The sequence below is a fragment of the Nothoprocta perdicaria genome, unplaced genomic scaffold (genome assembly GCF_003342845.1).
Source record: "Nothoprocta perdicaria isolate Ctin4 unplaced genomic scaffold, notPer1 scaffold_26, whole genome shotgun sequence".
NCBI classification, from domain to species: domain Eukaryota; kingdom Metazoa; phylum Chordata; class Aves; order Tinamiformes; family Tinamidae; genus Nothoprocta; species Nothoprocta perdicaria.
In genome coordinates, this window is record NW_020455488.1 from 4597080 (window position 1) to 4603465 (window position 6386).

Genomic DNA, 6386 nt, shown 5'->3' on the forward strand with positions numbered 1-6386 from the left:
GCTGAATGAGCTGATTGTGGAGAGAGGATAATCTTATTGCCATGCTTTCTCCATGCATTCAAAATGTAAGTTGCATTTTGGAATATGGAATGGAATATTTCAAAAATCATGAAGAAACTAGTCAGGTTAGTCTGAGAAACCCTCTGATGGGGAGGAATTCTCACAAACAGTATTTTGCCCAGCTGGGAAGGCCCCGGTTCTGCTGGTGCCATGGGGGTAGTCGCTCACCCAAGGGTGACGAGCCCGCCCGGGCCGTGGAGACCTTGCTCTCCCTCGGTGGTGGGGTTTTTCCAAGTGTCTTAGCAACTTCCCTTGCATTCCTTTGCGTTCCTGACATCCCTCCCRTCTGGAGCACCCCAGTGAGCAATACAGCCTGTCCAAGGTCAGCATAATCCGGGGGGTCCTTGATTAAGTACTAGGCTCTTCCTAACGAGTCATTGTGCCAAGGCACACGCGGTGGGGGAAGCAGGCAGAGGCTGCAGGAATTGCTGCTTGGGTTGCTTCTTTATTTAAAATAGTGGGGTGAAAACATCAAAATCACCCTCCTGCCCCATAAAACACCCGGCCTCCCCACCCTCGCCTCAAAGAGGCATTAAGACATGATGGGGACACTGTTTTTATGCAGAAATCAACTTTAAAGGATTATTTCTGCCAAGACAGTGACCCCTTGTGGATTTTTACCAATGTCTTTGTGTCTTATTTTGTCTTTTAAAAGCAAAAATCTCACTGCAGACCTTTGCTTGGTCCCCTGCAACCCAGAGCTCTGGGAAGATTTATTATTAAACGGAGGCTCCRGGGTGATTTATGAAATTGCAGCGGAGCTGTATCGTGCAGCGGTTACAAATTGCAAAGATATTCCATGGGACGTAAGCTCCACCGAGCGCTGGATATATGACACTGTGGGGAAAAGGGGAGCTTAGAGGCAGCTGGTCAACTGTAACAGCTACAGCCACTTTTCTTTGATGAGAAGATGATATACATCTGGGTTTAATACTAAACATGATGAACTGACACCGCATTTCGGAATATCTTATACACACTGGATAGCTGTTCTCCATAGCTGTTGTGCCTCTTTAATCAGTGTGATATTCCCTTTTTTCCTGTTGTTTCTTCACATTCGAGCTACTTTGCATCCAGCCCTCTCAAAAGCTGTGGATCGTTTCCCACTGGYTTCTGGATGAAGGGTTTCTCTCCGCTCTTTTTGAGTTTGCTGTGAGTGTTGGAGCTTGAAAATGGCAATGCTGTGGGAAATCATTGAGCTAAATTGGCTACCTATAAATACACCCCAGATGCTGGTAGGGAAAAGGAAACTGGAACACATTATCAGGAAGGATGTGTCTTCTTTTGGAGTAAATCCCTCCCAYGGAGACCACTCCTCTAGCTGTTAATGAGTGCACTTCTCCAGGAAAAGTCATCTGAGAGCTCTATAGCATTGGGTTCACGCTGGGGTGTGTGTTATACATTAAGGACCCCTCTTGCAGCCTTCCAGACAGAAGGAAGTACCAACGAGCCAGGTGCTACTAGTTGTAATGCAGCATAGTTACTCTGAAGAGGAACCCACTGGAGCTACACTAATTGACAACATCTGCTCTGAAGTCTTCTGCCATCCACAAGTGCATGTACTGGTGAGGTTCTGGTGACCTAGGAGTGGGAGTAATTTGTGAATTGTCTCCTCTGCCTGAATTTCTCTGTGAGCAGATTGCTGCTGTGTTGAACCGAAGTTTTTGAAACCAAGATTTCTGCATGAGCAGTCCCATACTTCAGCTTGTTAGTAGGTCATGGCACTTTTAACTCTTGACTGGGTAGCAGATGGTTGAGCGCTAATTTTGTTCTTCAGACTGGGTGAGTTTCTTAAATCTTCATGACAGAAGCGGGGGCTAATGGCAAGCCTAGAATTTTCTAGTGTTTTTGGTTTAAATGGAATGTTATGAATAACTAGTCCTAGCATAAACCCTCGCATGAACTTCACACACTTGAAGTGTGACTTCAAGTGGTATCACTTTGGGGAAGTAGCTATAAATAACCATTTTAAAAGAAATAATGTTTTTTTAGTAGTTAATTTCAGAAGAATTTGTGTTCTTTCAAGAAACCTACTCCTCACCATGCAGTTTCATACTCATAAGGGAATAGACTGAAGTTTTTTGCATCTCTAGTAGCCACAGCTTTAGTTAATATAATTTTCCAAGCTCACCTCCTTGGCCTTGGGCTGAAACTAGCTGAGGTTGTGGTGGAGTCACCCTGGTGCAGACATGTGGCTTGCAGATTGCAAAGGGGTTTCTRGGACAAGGGTCACCTGGAGACTGCAAGAATGTCCTCATTTGTCCCCCTTATTGTACCCATCTCCATAGATTACTCTTGTGAGCCTTCACTGGGGAAATGATTGGCAGCAAACAAGTCCTGTAGGGTTGCAAGCTCTGGTAGTAGGAACATCTCRTCCTTCTGCCCTGGAGAAACCAGGAATTACAATACTCGTCCTCATATTCTCTGTCATGGGTTTCTCCAATCCAGCTCTGGGAGCTGCTAGGAATATCCGTGCTTTCTTTATCTGCTTCATGGGCCATGCTCTAGACAGCCAAGTCCTTACGCTGCCTAGGTGGTAGGATCAGGATGCACCAGTGCTGGTGACAAGCCAGSTTACCCCAGCTCCTGGGAGCCCCCATTTCAGTCCCTGTTTTAGGACTCTCCAGCCCCAAAATGAGCTTTGACTTCCAGCAGCTTGGTCCCTGGAACTCCAGAGCGGTTTGGCCTCGAAGAGGTGTTGTGGGGACGATGGAGCTATAAATTTCTGTAACACCAAGGAATTCTGGCTAAGCCGCGTTGTTCTAGCAGGGTTACGAAATACTGACATGGCTTTCTCTGAGATACTAATTAGGGATGGACAAACCAGAGGGAAGAAAATAAGAAGTCCCTTTGCACCCTTTCCTGGGGTTACCGAAAGTTCAGCTGACTCTTCCTCCCCCGTGTTTTTCCCTTCTGCGGAGGCTCCTCCRGGTTCCTGCAGGCTCTGGATGGGGAGCTGCCCAAGTGCTAAGGGAGGCTGGAGCTGCAGGGTTTGCAGACGGAGCCGAAGCAGGATGGTAGCCCAATTCGCCCGTGTGCCTGCTCCAGGCAGGACCACCCGCTCCAGTGTGCGGCTTGGAGCTGCCTTGGTGAGACCCCGGACAGTGTGAATAGATGGAGGCTGTGTAGCACGACCAGCAAACACTCGGCTGCTGCCCAGGGTCACAAACAAGTCTTGTTCCCCCTTTATGGGTGGGGATGCTCAGAGCAGGGAAGGATCCTTTGGCATCTGCCTGTGCTCACGGGGTCCAGCCCATGGGTGCTCCCCGGGCTGGTGGAGCTGGGTGCCCTGGAGCAGCTCCACGTGGGAACCCCATCCCATGCCTGCCACTTCCTCATGCATCCCTCTTTTTCCTACAACCTTTACCCAGCATAACCAACATGGGCAAATCCATTCTGTGCTGCTGAGGGTCTCACTCCTTGCAGCTCATTGAATACATAACCAAAGTGTTATGTATTTTTTCTTCTTTTTTTTCTCCTTTTTTTAAGGCAGTCCGAGTAAAATACTGCCACATCCACGCACGTGTCACTGTGCTCTGCTCATCTTGTTTGCAACAAGTCCCTTCYTCCAGCAGGCTTCCCGCAGACCTCCCTGCCACAACCTGCTCTGCGGCACCGAGCTGGACCCCGCACGTATTAAACCCTTGCAATTACTGTAGATCCGTCTCTGGCTAATGAACCTCCGTATCTAATGCAAAATTCCTCTAATGCATTAGGAAATAGCTGTAATTTTTCTTTGGCCCTGCACTCTGCATTTGATAAGGAATTGCTTTTGGCCAAAACGTGTGCCAAGATTTTACTGCTTGTTACAGAGCTGAATATGTGACATTGCAACACATGTAATTGGGATAATTTAGCACCCCGTTAACAGCAGGCAGGAATGGCTTCTTCTCACACTGTTGTTTTGGTCCACTTTTTATAAACCTTGTGCTCTTTTGGGAGAATATTTTCTAGCCATAAGCAGACCTGTTATGCATTAAAGTAACCCATCCTGGAGCACTGAGCAGAAACCTTCCTGCAGCATGGCTGGGAGGACCTGCTGAGTAACCATAGGAAACCTGGAGTTGGCTGCACCTCCCTTTGGTAAAGTGGGAAGCCGGAATTCCTGCTCTCCATTCCTGCTTGCGCTCTGCCTTTGGCTTCAGGCAAGTCACTTCTCTTAAGAGGATCATAAAACCAAAGATCTCCTGGGGATTTGGGGATCCCTGCGGGGCTCCCATGGCATCCTGGGCACAAGGGAGCAGGGGCTGGAGGTTCTTGCCCTACTGGGGAGGGTCAGTCATGGGATGTCCCTCTTCCCACCCCATCCTGGGGCTGCGGGTGGGATCTGTGCGTGGGATACTTCAGGTCTGTGAACTATTTTCAAAAAAAAAAAAAAAAAGCTCTTTCAGAGGGATTCCAGGTCTTATTAAAAGCGGGAAAGACTGGATGTTGCAAGGCATCCTGCTCTGAAGCTGCTTTTCTGGTTGAACCTTGCTTTTGAGTCCCACTAATTGGGAGGGATTCATTTGCATCAGCGCTCGCTCTCTGGATGCCAAGTGCTATCGTGAAGCCTTTTGATGTTGGTGAGCATGTGCGCTCTCGGAGATGGGCTCCTCCAAGCTGACCGTGCTTGATACGGCACCGTAAAGCCACCAGTCAAATCCAAAAGCTAGTCCAAATGCTATAATTAGACCTATTAGTCTTCCCATAACGATGCAGGTGTCATTAAGGTGAAGTTCTACTGAGTGTGGGAGTGAGAACGTCGCTCCGTTGCATCAGCCTAACGTGGTAGCTCCTGTGCAGAGTGTGAAGGAGCAATGTCCACTGTCCAAAGCAGGTATCACTGGTAGCAAAACTGAGGCTTGAGGCTGCATTTGGGCACCCAAACATTGCCATGATGTTCATCTGCTCCTCGCTCCAAGAGTTCTTTGGAGGAGCCAAGGGAGGAGCCAGGAACTCAGGAGCAGAGGCAGGATCTCACTGGTGAAATCTGTGCTTCTCTGTAGAGCCTCGTCCTAGGTGGGATGGACATGGGCCCCACGCTGGGAGGTTCCTCTCCTATTCTCAGGCTTGGTGGAGGTTAATGTCGCTGCTGCTGGTGGGTTGYCTGTCTGCAAGACCTGCTAAACTCGGAGCCCTGGAAAAATTGCATTTGCAACAGGAGAGAAACAAACAAAACAAAGACTTTCTGAATGACTTTAATTAGGAGATGTTTTAGATGTTATAATGACATCCTGACACTTAATCCAGCACATTTTTATCACTGCAAGGCCACGGGGCAGCTCTGAGGTGCAGCTGGGTGTCCATGGTCTGTTCCATGGAGAACAGGCAGTGCATTAAAAAAAAAAAGAAAGAAGAAGAAAGAACAATTAATAATTTGACACCAACCTTTGTCTAATTTTATTTCCATTTGATTTAATCTTCCTCCCTAACTAGTACATTCTTTTTCGATAATGTCAAATTTTATAACTTAATTGATGCCCTTTAAGTTGTAATAAGAAGGATATATATATATTTATATATTTATGTAATCAAACTTCTAAAAGCTTGTTTCTTTAACCAATTTTCTGCCTGGCCTAAGTGTTGTAGATGACTCTCCTTTTTTTTTTCTGGAAAGTTTTTGACCAAATCTGGTTCTTGTTTTCTTTTTGATCCCTAAGAGGACATGCTCAGCTTTTGGAGATGTTGGCTTTTGGAGATGTTGGCTTTTGGAGATGTTGGCTTTTGGAGATGTTGGCTTTTGGAGACATTGCATTTCATCAAGGCTTTCAAAAGCTGCAGTTCTGCACAACCTGAAAAACGTTTTCTGGGGCCCTTGGTGCATTCTGCTGGGAATTCCTTTCCTAGAGGCTGCCTGGGAGGTGTCTGACCGATCTGCTCACGTCAGAAATGCGGCTCCCATGGTCTTGCAGAGTCCACAAGAGCCTCCCAGCCCTGCTTTTAGCAAAAGCCCTTTCAAATGGCCTGCGCAGTCTCCGAGGGCTCCTCTTTTCCTGAAAACAGGATTGCCTGTTGATTTTGGAGGCCTGCTCTCCCCCTGGCAGCCTTCCACGCATATATTTAGAAAGGAAGATCATACCTTCCATCTCTAAAATAACCAAACCTGATGACTTAATTTAGAGCCTGAAAATTAAACGCTCCCTCTTCAACTTTGTCCTGTGTTGCAAGCTCGCCGGACCCTTGGAGCCTCTTTACTATGGGCTTTCCATGCTCTGCTGTTGGCTTCTTTTGGCAAGTTTTTGACGTCTTGTAGAAAGGTACCCCTAGGAGCAGACGTGAAAGGTGCTGGGGTCTCMAGGGAGGGCTGCAGCTCCACAGTGAAACAGAATCCAGGCTGGGGTTGC